Source organism: Dromiciops gliroides, chromosome 3 (assembly GCF_019393635.1).
Source record: "Dromiciops gliroides isolate mDroGli1 chromosome 3, mDroGli1.pri, whole genome shotgun sequence".
In the NCBI taxonomy this organism is placed as follows: Eukaryota; Metazoa; Chordata; class Mammalia; order Microbiotheria; family Microbiotheriidae; genus Dromiciops; species Dromiciops gliroides.
In genome coordinates, this window is record NC_057863.1 from 539,245,096 (window position 1) to 539,263,515 (window position 18,420).

Sequence of the window (18,420 nt, forward strand, 5' to 3'; positions counted from 1 at the left end):
ATCAGGGAGGGTCAGTGGAGGCACAGCCGACAGTCTGATTGCAAATGCAGCCGCACTGGAAGAGGGGTGGCTCATTCTTCAGAAAGCCCGATCCTTATTGCTGTGGTGAATTGAGAGGGAGAAAGCAGACCATAGAAAAGGGGAACCATGGCAACAGGACCTTGAAGTGACTGCCCAGGGGCAGTTGTTGTGCATGGTGACATGGGCTGGTCCAGCACCAAGAGTAGCAGTCACTGGTGGAAGGAGTGCATACTGAGGCAAAGGCCCATTTACCCTGTACTAGTTAAACCTCTGGTAGAAATAAAACCATATACATTTAATTGAATAGAAAGTGGTCGTTAGTTGGGGATCTTTACTCCCCAGTTAGGAGTGGGAAGGAAGAGGTCTGAGGCTGGCTAGGATTTGAAAAAAAGGGCTTCTGACCAGGGTCAGAGTGGCCCATTAGGTCACAGAGATCCCATCAGTCTTAGGCTCTGAGGAAAATTGAACCTCTTTTCAATTTAGGGCCATTTCTGGGACTTCTCTCCTGGGACAGAAGGGGAAGGGGCCCACTTTCACACTTCTGGTCTTGCTCCTCCTTAGTCACAAGTAACTTGCTTGACCAGAGTTTGACCCCTTAGGGTCCTGGGGTCATGGGGTAGGGGATGATTGAGGAAGAGCATTTGTTTGCCTGGTTTTAATTAACTTCTCAGTGGGATTAAGGGAAGCCCACAGAGCCAGGGTAGATGATCCTCAATGTGACTCAACCCTACCCAAAAGTACTTCTAGGCCTATTCAACACCTCCTTCCCCCCTTTCCTTTGCCTCACTTTGGACCCCACTAGGTCTGTCCACACTGTGGCCCTATAGTAGGCACCACATGGGATCTCCAGACCCCAGTTCTGGGATTCTCTAGCTATATTAGACTTTCCTGGACTACTTTTCACTTTTCATGCATCTACTCCAGCTACTGTAGAAGGCCAGGATATCTCTAGATGGGAGGATGCTACGTTTTTTAATATGTTCTCCCTCCAGGAGGGCGAAAGGAGTTGTGCCAAGAAGACCTACTACTTGCAGGTCTTAGCCAAGGGCCCAGTAATTGTTGTGCTATTGATCTGGAGATAGCAATTTCACAACGGCCACTGAAACTCCATGGGGGATCAGTATAGGGTGGTGATTATGTTGGGGAGGGACTGCCTGCCAACGAGCCTCCCAAAGTCCTAAGTGGGTCTGCACTCAGCAGGATCCCTTGGTGGGGGAGGTAGGGTGGGGAGCTTGGCTTCAGAGACAGATCTCCAGAAATGGGGATGAAGCCTCACTCCTATTTCTGACTAGTCAAACCCTCATTCAGACAATGTAAGGGGTGTGGGGGGGATTGGGGAGGGGAAAGGGTGAATCTTGTTCATGGCACCTAGAAGACATGTCAGGGTTCATGGAAGGCCTTGGAGCAGGGAGAGAAGACTGGGCTCCCACACCCTTTTGCTAAGCAGCAATCTTTCCCATACCTTTTCTTAGTAACCAGCAGGTCTCTTTTATGACCCAAAGGTGACATTTCAGCCTGCTGTGTCAAGCCGTGCTTATTCCCATGGGAAAAGAGCTCCACATGACTGTAACCCACTGGAAAGAATATCTGAAGTGATTCATTCAGCAACCCATTTAAGGGCAGATCATTATCCATCAGTCAGTAATGATCTTTCCCATCTTGAGCCTCACACAGTGCCTTCCCTAGATTTCTCTGACCCATTTTATCATTTATTATTTTATACTACACATATTTGCCCCTGGGACCTAGAACTGGAAGATACCTTAGAAATGATCTAAACCAAGGGTTCTTAGGGGTTTTTTTAGTATCATGGATTATTCTGGGAGTTTGTTGAAGATTATGGATCTCTTGTCAGAATAATCTTTTTAAATGTGTAAAATACTTAGGATTAAAAAGGAAGCCAATTATATCAAAATATAATTATCAAAATATTTTAAAATGCATATTCATAAATGCAAGGTTAAGAATCCCTGCCTGACTTATGTCTCCCATTTTGTAGAGGAGGAAACTGAGGCCCACAAATGGGAAGGAATTGTCCAGCATCACACAAAGCTTCTAAATAGCAGAATCAAAAAATAATCTTTAAAAATCTTAAATTTTAAAATTTTAAAATTTTAAAAATAGGTAGAATCAGCATAGGTACTCACATTACAGGCATTTACAAATATGGTCTCATTTGATCCTTACAACAACCCTGAGAAGTAGGTACTATTGTTAACCCTATTTGTTGTTGTTGTTCATCCTTTATTCTCAAAGGGGACCAACAACATCATAAGGGTGATGTCTTTTTTTTAATCATAAAAGCATTTTATTATTTCCCAGTTACATATAAAAATAGTTTTCAACATTTGTTTTCATAAGATCTTTAGCTTTAAATTTTTCTCCCACCTTCCTTTCCCTACCCCCTCCCCAAGGCATAAAGCAATCTGATATAGGCTATATATGTACAATTACATTAAACACATTTCTGCATTAGTCATGTTGTGAAAGAAGAATCAGAACAAAAGGGAAAAACCTCAAAAAAGAGAAACAAGAACAACAAAGTAGAAACAGTATGGTTCAATATGCATTCAGAATCCACAGTTCTTTTTTCTGGGTGTGGAGAGCATTTTCCATCATGAGTTCTTTGGTATTGTCTTGGATCATTGCACTGCTAAGAAGAAACAAGTCTATCACAGTTGATTATCACACAATGTTGCTGTTATTGTATACAATGTTCTCCTGGTTCTGCTCACTTCACTCAGCATCAGTCCACTTAAGTCTTCCCAGGTTTTTCTGAAATCTGCTTGCTCATCATTTCTTATAGCACAATAGTATTCCATTACATTCATATACCACAACTTGTTCAGCCATTCCCCAATTGATGGGCATTCCCTCAATTTCCAATTCTTTGCCACCACAAAGAGAACTGCTGTGAATATTGTACATGTGGGTCCTTTCCCCTTTTCTATGATCTCTTTGGGATATAGACATAGCAATGATATTACTGGGTCAAAGGGTACGTACAGCCCCATAGCCCTTTGGGCATAGTTCCAAATTGCTCTCCATAATGGTTGGATCAGTAGAATGATGTCTTCATTTGCTGGTGAACCGGATTTCAGGGAAGCAGAGGTATGCAAAGTCATCCATCTCACTCTCTCCTTCATAGTCCAGAAGCAATGCAAAAGTCAAGATAACTAGTGATGGCCCTGTATGCAGCAGATGACCTTGGCCTTTACAGAGGAGGAAATGATTTAGCCAAGGTTACACAGCTGGTGAGTATCTGAGGCTGAATTTGAACTCAGGTTTTCCTGACTCCAAGCCCAGAGTTAAATCTCCTGCACCATCTAATTGCCAGAGAAATAATCCTTGCCATCAAAGAGCTCATAGTGGGGCGGGGTCAGGGAGTAATACATACCTGGGGTGGCTAAATGTGAAAGATATGTAAAATAATTGCAAAGCAATTTTTGGAGGGGGTAAATACTAACAACTAAGGGGGATCAGGAATGACCTTTTACAGGAGGTGGCTGCTGAAGGGCTTTAAATACTATTAGAAGAATTTGCCGTTTGTCCAAAAGTCAGTAGTCAGCTACGGAAGATTTTTGAGCAGGAGTGACAAGGTCAGATCTGCCCTTTAGGAATATTGATTTGTCATCTGTGTGGAGACAAGAGACTGGAGGCAGGGAGGCCAGTTAGGAAGTGATCACAAGTAAGAGCTGTGGGGGGGGGGAGCCCTGAATTAAGGTGGTGACCCCAAACAGGTGCTTGTTGAATTCATGCAGAGAAATCCCAGCAGTTGCTGTTCCCCATAACTAAGCCGATTTCAATAACAATGATCATTCCAAAGCAACATTTTGAATAAAAAGGTAAAATGCTTCTTGCTACAGCCCCTGACTGGCATGTACAATGTTAACAGCATGGTTGGCAACGTGGAAAGAAATGCTATGTTATCCAGCAGGAAATCTGGGTGCCAGCTAGTGTCTTCTCCCACCACTATTACTAGGCATATGCACTTGGATAAGTCACTGAAAGTTTGTTGCCTCACCTGTAATAACAATGTCAGCCAGCTGTCAGTCAATAAGCATTTTTCAAGGGTTTTTATGTGCCAGGCACTATGCTAAGTGCTGGAAGTATAAGTACAAGCAAGAAGAAAGACAGTCCCTGTCCTCAAGGAGTTCACATTCTATCAGGAGAAGACAGCCCATGAAAAGGGTGACTAAAAGCAGGGAGAGGAGGAAAAGGGGGGAGATACAGGAGAACACGGTGATCCAGTCCTTAAGTAAATTCCTGAGGCACAGGAAGGTTAAGTGACTTGCCTGATTCACTTAGCTGTTATCAGAAGAGGGATCTGAACCCAGGACTTGCTCATGCCAAATTCAGTGTGGGACTATGCCAGGAAGGTAACCTAGTTTAAGTTTTATGATTTTGTGAAACAACCTCCCCCTCCATCGGCTCTGATCCCCTTCCATTTCTCTCTTAGCCTGTCCTCCATTTCCACTCTCCCTTTCTCCAGATTACCACACCTTTGGGTCCCCTTCTACACTTCTCCTTTCCTTCCCACCCACCCTAGGGCACATGGCATAAGGGATCTGCATCTCCTAACAGTGGTCTTACTGAAAATTCTTTGCACAGTTTTTTGGGGGGGAGGGTGAAAGGGAGATTGCAGGAGAGAATCTCGTGTATTTTTGGTACCAGGGATAATAAGATAATTATGCAATTAGCAGTAATTTTATAGCTCCTGTAATTTCCTTTTAACAAGAGCCTTTTTTTTAAGAATGGGGGGGGGGATGGGAGATGGTTCCTGTTGTTGTTTTGTCTGCAGTGTCTGTCATCAGGAATTTGGCCAGACACCCACGCATTCCATGGGGAACTGGAGGCAGGGAGAGAGACTGAGAGGGAGGGAGGGAGGGTTGGGGCAGCCAGCCTCAGCTCCTCTGCCTGAGCACTGATTGTCAGGAGCGTACCTTATGTGGACTGCAGCTCTCTGGTCCCGCCTCTCCAATCGGACAGACTAGGGAATGAGGAGTGACACCCAGGAAAAATGATTTGAGAAGCTGGGAAGTTGCAGCTGGGCTCATCCATTAGAATTCTTCATCTGGAGGGGAGAGGCTGAAGTTACAGCTGGGGGGTGGAGGTCAGGGGGGTGGAGGTCAGGAGTGAACCTAGATTGGTCTGCCCCCAGGCCCAAATCATAGATGAGGTTTGGTCGGAGATCTCTCCCCCATTCTTGCTGGGCTGTGGCACAGAGCAGCCTGCCAGCCCATGGACTGGTGCCAGGTAATTACTAAGCAAATTCCAGGTGACTTCCTCCTCTTCCCCACTCCCATGCCTGCTGAGCATTCCCTGATTTGGGGCCCGGCTGTGTAATCAGCACCAGGTAACCTCTGAGGACCCATAATTGCTAGGAAGTTGCCTGGGACCTTGCAAGGTAAGCACACATGGTGATTCTCCCAGACTCTCTACGCGGGCACGTTGCCTTCAGCTGGGTCTTGGGGACTGGGGAAAGAGAGATCTGTAGGGGGAATCAGGCAAGCTGGGGACTGGAAGAAGGGAAGCTGAGAGAGTATCACTGTAATAATAAGACTGTACTAATGGGCCTGGAGACAGGTGGAAAGAGATGACGGCCTAGTGGGGAGTGGAAGAGAATGAGAAACTGGATAAGAGGGACACTACCCCACGGTCTTGGGTGTCTTGCCTCAGAAGGGTGGGGGAGATGGGATCCCCCTATCCTCTCCCTCCCATATGGAGAAGCCTCATTGATGTGCCTTGTCATCATCCTTCAAGTGTAATTTTTTTAAATTGCAAAAATCTTACAGAGCTATTAACCTCAAAAGAGCTTAACATATGGCAGACCGAGTCTCCCTCTTACCCTAATTATAAGGCTTGCAGTAATGGTGCTGTCTTTTAAGTTACAGCTGCTGTGCTCTTGGCTTTCACTAACATTACATCCTATTAAAGAGCTACATTAAATGCATGCAAATTGGCCGAGCCACTGAGCTCTCCAGACCAATGAGGAGGACGGATCGGAGCCGCAGCGGCAATATCCGGGGGTCAGGCTCACCCTGCTGAGAGCGCCATATGATCTATCAATCAAACTCCTCTCATTAATTAACTAATTCATTAAATATCTTTATATATGAAGGCCCGGCCAGGCGGAACATTGTGTTGACAGGGACGTCCCATCAGCACTTAGCCGAACACGCATTCCCCCCTCCGATAGATCACCAGGTGCCTAAGCGGGTCAACTTTGCAGCTTCTGCTGGGGCAACAAGTAAGTAATCAGCTCTCAGTCCTTTCCCGCTCTCCATTTCCCTCCCCAAACAAGGAGACTTCTCCCTGTCTTGAGAGGGGCCTTTCAATTTTGGAACAGGACGTTTCAACTCTTTCTGTTTACCTTATTGGTTCCCTTCAGATGGGGAAAATATACAACTAGAAAGTTTGCTCTCATGCCTTTCTCAGAAGGGATGAAGGAGAAGCAGTGATGGGGCCACAGAGGGCACGGCATACAAAGAACTGGAGATCTGGGCTCAGATCCCAGCTCCATGACTTAGCGTGTCACTTTGAGCAAGACATTTCTCTGGGCCTCTGTTTCCTCCTCTGTGGAATGGGTGGTAAAATGGTTTTTAGTATCATTTTATTCGCATGCCTTGAGAAATCCTTGATCCCACTGATACCGGTGCTCCAAGATAAATTACAATCCATCCATAACCTCTTTCCATAAATCTTCCATGGTGGATCCACCCAACTCATTATAAACTGTCCTTTATTTTTGTAAGGGGGCTAAAATTCTAGCTAGTCTGTCTAAAATATCTAATGAGTGGTCACCAATAAATTATAAGTTTTAGCAAGAGTTTAGAGTTTTAAGTATTTATTAAGGAGAATAAGAATTTGGTGAAGAGAAAGAGAAAGGCCTAGATTCATCTATCTATTAAAGGGAGAGCATATGTTTAGCTCCACTCTCCCCCAGAGTCCTGAGAAAAGACAGTAAAAGCGCCAGCCTCACCCTCTCTTCCTCCCATAAGCAAACGTCACTTCCTGATGCCAAAGAGCCAGATGTCTTGCCCTCAGACGCCTTCTCCTCATGGTGGAGCTTTGCTACAGTAAGTCTCCAGCAGGTGGCGTCATTCTAATCATTACATTATATATATATATATATATATATATATATATATATATATATATGTGTGTGTGTGTGTGTGTGTGTGTGTGTGTGTGTGTGTGTGTGTGTGTGTGTGATAGATTCCAATACTATACTACTTTGGCAGTGGAGTGTAGCTGATAGTCAGCCTTAAAGTCAGGAAAAACTGAGTTCAAGTTTTGACTCTGACATATAGTGTTTGTATTACCCTGGGCTAATGTCCGAGGCTACTCTCCCATACTCTTAAGTTGCAGAGCAGGTGTTGAAGCATTGCCCAGCAGAGTTGCCTCAACAGGAATTCCCTATGCCAAAAAAATTACAGGTGCTATCCTCACCAATGCAACAACTGGGCTCTCCAATAGTTATCCTTTGCTTTTGGCACATGATGAGTACTCCGTCTTTTTCAGTCCTTCTGAAGTACTTTGTAATTCTTCATTTAACATCAGGTATGGCGAAGAAATAGGGGAATTCCAGCACAGACAGAGGGAATGAGCATGGAACAACATGACGACAAGACATTCATTTTTTGTATCTTGGACTTGTTTGACAATCTGGTCCTTTTACATCACTTTTTCACGTTAATCTTTTATTAGTATTATGCTGCAGTTTACTTATATTCAATTATAATTTTGATTCTTCTAAAATCATAGTGGTCCATTCACGGCCATACTATATCACTAGAAAAATATTGGTGTTAAGTAAATGGGCTTTTGCATCAGAGAACAACTTGGAATCATTGAACATTGAACAATTTCAAAAATACAATCCAGTCAGACCTCTGGCCTCCTCTTCCTCTTGTTTAATGTCAGGTGCAACTCATTATAACTCTTGAGCTCCTGTGCTATGTATATTTATTGATAGACTAACTCAAGGAATTGTCTGTACAACTATATATATATATATATATAAGAACTGAGGAAATATCCATTTCTCATCCACTTTTTTTTTTTAAGTGAGGCAATTGGGGTTAAGTGACTTGCCCAGGGTCACACAGCTAGTAAGTATTAAATGTCTGAGGCCAGATTTGAACTCAGGTACTCCTGACTCCAGGGCCGGTGCTCTATCCACTGCGTCACCTAGCTGCCCCATCTCATCCACTTTTAATTCCCAGTGTGGATGGGCAACTGCTCTCTCTCTCTCTCTCTCTCTCTCTCTCTCTCTGGCTGTAGGCTTCATTATGAAGACCCTGTAGTTTAAAGCAATCAAAGAGGCACAATTGGAGACCCTCATTATTATTTGAGAGTCTCTCTTCTATTTGGACTTGGTATAGGAAATCCTCCATGGAATGGAAATCAATTAATGTAGGAATACAGCTCCTATTTTATGCCTCACTTGACAGTAATACTCAGCATATCCATGGAAAGATTATCTGTGTGTTGTCTCTGCCATGAAATCTTTTGTATATAAATGTTTCTATTTTATATGAAGTTGGGCCCTGGCTGTGGTTGGACAAGGACTGTGGTTGGGCAGGGTTCATGGTATGGATTGAATTCTCCTTCCTTTAGCAGCAGATATGGAAAAATAATAGAGGAATTCCAGCACAAATGGAGGGACGGAGAACAGAACAACATGATAGTACTGGATACCCCCTGATCCTATGGATTGGTTCAAAAAGGTCAGAGGCATGAGACAGAGTTCAGAAAAGAAGCAAGGCCCGAGCCAGTGAATCACAATGCTGATGAGAGGGCAGCTTTGGGTTTTAACCTGTAAAAGTTCAGTGCTGAGAGCTAGATGAAGGGTCAAGTTAGGAAAGGAAAATAAATAAAATTGGTCATAACCCCAAATTACTTAGGTCCATGAAAACTTTAAGCCTGCGTGAGCATCACATAGCTGTATTCTCCTAGCTTGCCCAAACCTGTCAGCTAGAAAGCTCTTCCTGCCGTTGCTACCCTTATTAGCCTCCATGGAATTTATGGGGTGGCAGACTTGCTCACACCCTGTCAGCTGGAGGGCCCCATAAGCTGTCCCTGCCTCCATTAACCTCCATGGAATTTATGAGGCAGCAGGCAGTATGAGTCTAATGTATGTGTGAGAGACATCTTAATTGAAAAGAGCCTTTAGGGCAGGGGCTTTTAATCTGGGGGCCCAGGGATTGATTTCGTGGGGTCTAAGGACTTAGATGGAAAACAATTACTTGTTGTTTTTTAAATTTACATTAGCATTACTTTAACTGAAATTTAATATTGCCTTCAACTGTTGAAAAACATTATTCTGAAAAAGGATCCAAAGGCTTCACCAGACTGTCAAAGGGGTCCACGGTACAAAAAAAAAAGTTAGTGTCCCCCACATTTTGTAGGTCTTTTCTCTAATCTCTCATCTCATCATGGGTGGTGGTGATGGTGTAGTGTGTGTGTGTGTGTGTGTGTGTGTGTGTGTGTATGTGTAGAGAAGAATGATAAGCTGGGTAAGAAGGTTACCACCCAACTTTTATTGGTCATCTTGTGGGTGGGTTCAATGATCACCTCTATGCAGATAGTTTCCACATCTCTATATCTAGCCCTATTCATTCTCCCAAGCTCCAGGCCCAAATTACTAACTTCCCATTAGACATTTCAAACTGGATTTCTATAGGTATCTCAAATATCATGTCCAGAACAAGATGGGGGTGGGGTGGGGCAGAGAAAATAAATTTTTATTATCTAACCTATCCCACCCCCCAGAAACCCACCCTTCCTCTGAACTTTTCTCTTTCTGTTCCAGGCACTACCATTCTTGTGGTTTTTCAGATTCAGCATTATTCCTCACTCTTTCTCTAACCACATATCCATTTAGTTGCCAAAATTTATCATTTTGAACCTCCACAACATATTTCATATCTAACCCCTTCTTTAAACTCACACAGTTACCACCCAAATTCAGGCTTTCAGCATGTCTCACAAAGTCTATTATAATAGTCTCTTAATGGGCCTCCCTGCCTCAAGCCTCTCTTCGCTAATCTATCATCTACACAAAGTGATTTTCCTAAAGTGGAAGCTTGTCCATGTCACTGCCTTATTCAATAAATTCCAGTGTCTCTCTATTGCCTAAAGAAACAAATATAAATTGCTTTGCCACTTAAAACCCTTCACAATCTGGCTTTCCACCTACCTCGACAGCCCTATCATATGTTTTTCACAAACTGACCTTCTTATTGATCCTTTTTTTTTTTTTTTTGAGGCAATTGGGATTAAGTGACTTGCCCAGGGTCACATAGGTAATTAGTGTCTAAGGCTGGATTTGAACTCAGGTCCTCCTGACTCCAGGGCCTGTGCTGTAATCTATTGTACCATCTAGGTGCCTCTTCTTATCACTCTTAAATTTAGTGCTCTGATTTCTGTCTCCATGACTTTACACTAGTTATCTCCTAGGTCTGTTATGCACTTCTAACCTCACCTCCACTTCTTAAAATTTGTTGTTTCCTTCAAGAATCAGCTCCAATACTACCATGCCAAACATAGTACCAGGTATATAGAAAGTCCTTGATATATCCTTGGTTGGTTGAACTAACAATAGATACAGAAGTATTGTGTTTGGCCCTGGGCTACTTAACATTTTTATTAATGACTTGGATAAAATGATAGGTAGCATACTTATCAAATTTGCATGGGACATAAATCTGAGAGAGATAGGTAGAATACTGGATGTCAAAATTAGGATCCTAAAAGATCTTTCCAAACAAAAGCATTGGAGTAAATCTAATAAATTGAAATTCAATAAGGGGAAATATATAAACTCAAAAAAATCAACTTCATCAGTATGAGGGAGGAGATTGTTTGGTAAGATGTGGGAGTTTTAGTAGACTGCAAGTTCAATATGAATTAGCAGTATGATGTGGTAGCCAAAACAGATAATGTGACGCCCAGGAATAAGGAGGCAATTAGTGTTTCTCTACTCTGTCCCCATCAGATACCATCTGGTATATTCAGTTCTGGGCACCACAGGTTAAAAAGAACATTAATAGGCTGGAGAGCACTGGGTGGAGAGTGATCAGGATGGTGAAGGGCCTTGGGTCAGTAACACCTAAGGATCTGTTGAAGAAACTGAGGACAAGAAAATACTTGGGAGGGAAAAGATAATAGTTATGTTCAAGTATTTGAAAAGCCGAAGTGGAAGAGAAATGTAGTAAGGCAATTTGACTAGTTTTGTGACCAGAGATAAAATATAAGGAGCACTGAGTAGAAGTTACAAAGAGGCAAATTTAGATCTGATTTTAGGAAAAATTTCTTAACAGAGCTGTCCCAAAGTAGGATGGTCTACTTTGGGAGGAAGTGTGGATTCTTTCACATTCAAGGTCTTTAATAGTAGGCTGGATGACACTTTAAAAATATTTATTGTTTATATATATATATAGCATGCGTGTATTGCATTATATGTATTATAGCATTTGTATTATAATGTTTATAATTTGTATTTATTTTGTATTACAATGTTGTATTGTAATTATGTTATAATTTGTCTATTATGATATAATGTATAATTTGTATAATATATATTTGTATTATATTCCAATAGAATTTGTATTTCATATAATACATATACAATGTATTACACATATTTGTTTTATATATGTCATAATTGGGATTCCTTTTGAGTGATATTCTGCTGAGTTTAGTTTGAATACTAAAATTATGTCATTCTAAACTTTTAATTTAGCCTTAAACTTTGAAGATGTAGTCTACTTTGGACAATCTTTTGTGATAGTCTGTCTGATACTTGCTCATATTTTTAACACACATATCCACAACGAGAAACTAGACCATTCTCATAAAGATGTTATAAAGACAAGAGAGCAGGAATAAGGGTCAACAGTTACTGATGTTCTCTTAGCTATTTTGGAGGGAAGGGATAGTGGTGGTGGTGGTGGTTAAAATAACATTGTTGGTCTTTTCCTGTTCTTTCGGAATTTTTTCCTTCCTTCATATTTATTAAATCAAAAAAAGAAAAAAAGACCTATTTGTACAAAAATATTTATAGTAGCTTTTTTTTGTGGTGGCTAAGAATTGGAAATCAAAGGAATATCCATTAATTGGGGAATGTCTAAACAAGCTGTGGTATATGATGGTGATAGAATATTATTGTGCTATAAGAAATGACAAGCAGGATGACTTCAGAAAAGCCTGGAAAGTCTTATATGAACTGATGTATACATCAGTGAAGTGAGCAGAAACAGTAGAACATTGTGTACAGTAATAGCAATATTATTTGAGGAAGAATTGTGAATGGCTTAACTATTCTCAGCAATACAATGATCAAAGACAACTCCAGAGGACTAATGATGGAACATACACTACACCTCCAAAGAAAGACCTGGTATTGATTAAACACAGACTGAAGCATGCTAGTTTTCACTTTCTTTCTTTCATTTTTTCTTTTATTCAAATTTTTTAATACAAAATGACCATATTATATGGTAATGTTTTACATGATTGCCCACATATAACCTATATCTGATTGTTTACCACCTTAGGGAGGGGAGAGGGAAAGGAAGGAAGGAGGGATAAAATTTTGAACTCAAAACTTTAAATAAAAATGTTTATTGTTTTAAAAATATTTGTTGAAAATCAGTATTTAAGTTCCTCTAAAACAATTTGCTTTGAGAATTGACTTCTCATATATATATATGTGTGTGTGTGTGTGTGTGTGTGTGTGTGTATGTATATAATTCAAGTTTTCTTATACAAAATAACCATATTACATGGTAATGTTTTACATAATTGTCCATGTATAACCTATATCTAATTGCTTACCACCTCAGGGAGGGGGGGGGAGGGAAAGGAAGAAAGAAGGGATAAAATTTGGAACTCAAAACTTTAAATTAAAATGTGTATTGTTTAAAAAAATATTTGTTGAAAATCAGTATTCAAGTGCCTTTAAAACAATTTGCTTCAAGAATTGACTTCTCATATATATGTGTGTGTGTATATGTATTTGCTCACATACATACACATATGTAGCCAGGTAGAATCATTCCTTCTAACTTTATCCTCTAGAGTGCCACTACTACTTCCTCATAATGTACTTTGGGTACTGAGGAGCAAGACCCAATGTACTTGTTCCAAAACCCAATAGATAGTCAAAGGATATGAACAGGCAGTTCTCAAGGAAGAAATCCAAGCTATCAACAAATATATGAAAAAATTCTACAGATTTCTAAAAATTAGAGAAATCAAAATTAAAACAACCCTAAGGTTCCATTCTACACCCATTAGATTGGCAAAGATTACAAAAAAAAAAAAAAAGGGAAATGGCAATTATTGGAAGGCCTTCAGGGAAACAGGCATATTAAAGCACCGTTGATAGAGCTATGAATTGGTCTAGCCTTTCTGGAAAGCAATTTGGCACTATACCTCCAAAGTCACTAAATTGTGATTATTCTTTGATACAGTTAGTCCAATGCAGTTGTTTTTCCATTACAAAACAACTAGAATCTATTGTCTATTGGACAATAGCTAAATAAAATAAGGTATATAAATGTAATAGAATATTATTGGACCATAAGAAATAATGAAATGGATGGTTTCAAAGAATCCTGAAAGACCTACATGAACTGATGCAAAGTAAGGTGAGCAGAACCAGGAGGACAAGAACATTATAAAGAAAAAACAATTCTGAAAAACTTGAGAATCCTGATCAATACAATGACCAACCACAACTGAAGAGGACTGATAATAAAGCTTGCTACTCACCTCTTGTCATAGAGCTGATGGACTCAAGATACAGAATGAGATATCAATTTGTGGATACAATGTGGGAATTTGTTTTGCCTGACTATTTATGTTTGATATAAGAAGTTTGTTTGCTTTTTTCTTTCTCCAGGTTATGGGGTGGGAGGTGAAAGATCAAGGAAAGATGTGAATAGAGAAGCCCCCCCCAAAAAAAAAGAAGAAGAAAGAAAGAAAAGAAAAGACAAAAGAAAGAAGGAAAAAAGAGTCTTTCTGAGGCATCTTTAAGAAAAAGAAGCAAAAAGAACAAAAGAAAAGCCAAACAAGCAGGATAACATTAAAAGCTACAGATTAATCTTATACAAAATGTTCCAAAAATCTTAGTTTAGTTTTAAGCATCCACAACTTGAAATTGCACTAAGCTTTTGGGATTCTCTGTATACTTAAATGGGCAGCTAGGTGGCACAGTGGGTAAAGTGATGGATCTGAAGTCAGGAAGACTCTTCTTTTTGAGTTCAAATCTAGCCTCTGACACTAACTAGCTGTGTGACCCTGGCCAAGTCACTTAACCCTGTTTGCCTCAGTTTCCTCATCTATCAAATGAGCTGGTATCTTTGCCAAGAAAATCCCAAATGGGGTCAGGAAGAGTCAGAAATGACTGAACAATAAGTATACTTAAAAAGTAAACTCCATAATAAAGACCTGCAGTTTCCTTTTTCTGTTCTACTTTGTATATGGAGATGCATATTCCATTTAGTGTCAGTTCTTTCAAATCAACTCACTGGCCATTGGACAAAGATTGCACATTAAGAGTATCAACAATTTGCACATATTCTAAGAACTGGGTAACTTTTAGCATCCTTTGTCTCCCTTTTTTGCTACTTCACTGTAGTGGACTAGGAGTCAATATGTTTTTTCCTGCCTCCACAAAATCTCACTCTGATTTCTCATCATGGTGTAAAGGGGATTCTAGGTTCTTGAAAGTAATTCTAGTGGAACACTGGTTTTGACAAGTTTGACTGTGATGGAAAGACTCTAAGTATAGCATAATCAGTAAACTGCTTTCTGAGGACTGGTATAGCAAAGGGTAGAGAGCTAGGCTAGACACTTAGTGATGAACTCTTTGGACATGAAACCAAGAAAAAGACAAAATAACCCTAAGACCTCATTGTACACTTCTGATAGAAATTAGCCCTTCCCCATTCACACAAGTTTTAGACTTCCTAGAAACTTTAATTTGAATGTTGCTATTCTATGTATAAGATTTTTGTCCAATTGTACTAATGGAGGAACTAAATCATATCAATTTTTACATAGAATCTTTCTTCTTTCAAGATGCAGCTCAAATATTGCCATCTATGTGAAGCCATTCCTGCTCTCCCCAGCTGCTACTTCCCTCTCTTACTATTTTCATTTAACTGCCTTCTATTTATTTCACTTCATATTTATTCTATATATAATTATACAAACACATTGCATCTCCCATTAGAATATAAGCTTTAAGAGTTTAATTCTTTGTATTTGTAACTCCCAAACAAAATACTTGGTAGATAATAGACAATTAATAAATGCTAGTTGATTTATTGACATTCTCACTCTCAATGAAACAGGAAGACAAAAGTTGCAGATAAATTGAAGGATGGATGGCTCACAGATTCTCCTTGGAGAGGCAAATAAAAGGGATGGCAGAGTTGGTTTTATTATGCACCAAAGGCAACAAGAAACATAATTTCATGGGGAATTTGGTTATCTCATATTGCAGCACTCATGATAAGTATTTGCAAAAAGACCACCATGAAAATAATTGCATCTTATGGTCCAACTATCAGTTGCAACAGATGAAGTAGTAAAGAAATTCTATAAACTGCTCAATAAGGCCCCCCAAATTAAATGAACGTGTACTTTTGATACTTGATGACTTCAATGCCAAGGTGGGAATAGGTGAGGGTGGTGAGAAATATATTGGAAAATACAGATCATGAAGGAGGAATGAGAGAGACCAAAAGATACTTAAGCTTCATGCCTCTGTATCATGAATATTTTCTTTAAGAAAAGAATCAGTAGGTGCTGGACATGGTGAGCTCCAAATAACATTATGAAAAATGAAGTTGATTGCATTTTAACAGATAGGAAGTACCTCATTACTGATGTGGGAGTCATTCTTATATCAGCTGTCTATGTACAGTCAGACCATCTACTTGTATGAGCAAAGATGAAAATTAGTACAAAGCTAGAAAAAAGGATGAAATTGAGGAAAAGATATGATATGCAATTAAAACTCATTCCTAACTGCTTCAAACAAGTTGCTGATGACAAAAATTAGATATGGACTACAGAAAGAACGCAGATACAGATTATAATAACTTCATACGGAGGTTTTACTGATAAAAATACATTGGCCTAACTGGGAGATCAAAACAAACAAACAAAAACAAAAAACCCAAAAACCAAATTACCTTTGTCAGAAACTATGGCTTACTTGCCAAAAGGAGATCTGTCACTGCTGAATGCAACATTGGTTGAGACTACAAATTCAATTATAAAATTTTATAGAGATGTATGATGGAAGATTATGAGAAGCATCATCTTATAAAATAGAGAGAACCAGTGAAGGGCAGGTCCAGTTTAAAGGAAGTCTTTCAAGATAACCAATTAAGTCAAGTTATCCCAAGGATATTTTAAGAATGGGACTGTAAGAGGGACAACAAACAGAAGAAAATGGAAAAGATCTACAAAGATTTTTGTAGCAAACATTTTCACTTTCATATTACACATTTTAATAATGAAACATCACACTCATTCTCAGCAATAGAGGCTCCAGCCTTGAACACTAACATCATCATGGAGGTTGTATAAATAACATTAAAGAGAACAAAGATGGGGAAAGCAGCTGAATCAGACCAAATGTACACTGAGACACTCTGTGCTGGAGGTAACAGTTTATGGAGGCATCCAGTAAAGATATTAAGAGATTGAACCATTAGGTATCCAGAAGATAGGAAGATACCAAAGGCATGGGCAGGGAGGGCGGGGAAAGCCCTGGACCTCATTGCTATTAATAATAGCTAGCATAGGGGCGGCACAGTGGATAAAGCACTGGCCCTGGATTCAGGAGTTCCTGAGTTCAAATCCAGCTTCAGACACTTGACACTTACTAGCTGTGTGACCTGGGCAAGTCACTTAACCCCCATTGCCCTGCAAAAAAAACAAACCAAACCAAAACAATAATAGCTAGCATATACATAGTGCTTTAAGGTTTACAATGTTTTACATACATGCACACATATTGTTGTTGTTAAAATATATCTGTAGAGATATAAATATATTACATCTATATTTTTATAGCTATCTAAAAGAACTCATTTGATCCTCATAAGGATTTGGTGAAGTAGGTGTTATTATTGTCCTCATTTTAAAGATGAGGAAGCTGATGTTGAGAAAGGTAAGTGACTTATCCAGTATCACAAAGATAGTAAGTATCTGAGGAGGGACTTAAACTTAGGTCTTCTAGCACTCTGTCCACTAAACCACCTAAACATCACCTATTACTCAATATGCCCTCTTTCTTCATTATATAAGATTTTCAACTACAAAGGACCTGTGAAGGAAGATGCATTCCACCTTCAGAGAAATAACTGATAAATAGAAACATATATAGTATGGTTTTACATATACATTTATGGGTGCCAGTGGGGCATCTAGGTGGAGCAATGGATAGAGCACTGGACTTAGAATCAGGAAGACTCCTCTTTATGAATTCAAATCTAGCCTCAGACACTTACTAGCTGTGTGACCCTGGGCAAATCACTTAACCCTGTTTGCCTCAGAGAAGGAAATGGCAAACTACTCCAGTATCTTTGCCAAGAAAAACCGAAAAGGAATCATGGAGAGTCAGACACATCTGAAATGACTCAACAACAACAAATATCTGTGTCAAATGGAGGCCTTGTCTAGTGAGGGTTGAGGAGGGAGGGAGGGAGACAATTTGGAACTTAAAATGTAACAAAAATACAATTAAAAATTTTAAATTATATAAGATTTTTATGAGAATCATTCTCAGTAGGGATATTAGGAGGAAATAAACAAAAATAATTATTACAAATTAGACCATATCTTTACCATAATACAATTGACTGAAAGAGGTAGAGAATGTAAGATTCCATTGCTCTTGTTTGTTGATTTTTTAAAAAAATTTGATTCAGTAGAGTTAAAAAGCTCTCCTTTAACAGCGTTTCTTCCATTCATACATCAAAAATTATTCAAGATCCCTTGAAAGATGTAACAATAGATATAAGCTTGTTTGAAGGTATCTGATCATAAATATTAGGAGAGGCATAAATATTTATGAGAGGCTCTTGACAGAGTAATGTCACCAATGTCATAGAGTAGATCCCTCACAGAGTTCAAGTTGAAGAGGGATTCTCTATGAGTTTCTTTCAGATACTCCAGGAGTCATAAAGCTGGCAACATCAAACCCCAGACACTTCAAAGTCTCCTGGAAGAGACCTGTAAGGACTCATATATAGTTGTTCAGTCATTGTCAGTCATGTCCAGCTCTCCATGATCCTGTGTGGGGTTTTCTTGGCAAAGATACTGGGATGGTTTTCCATTTCCTTCTCTGTCTCATTTGACAGATGAGGA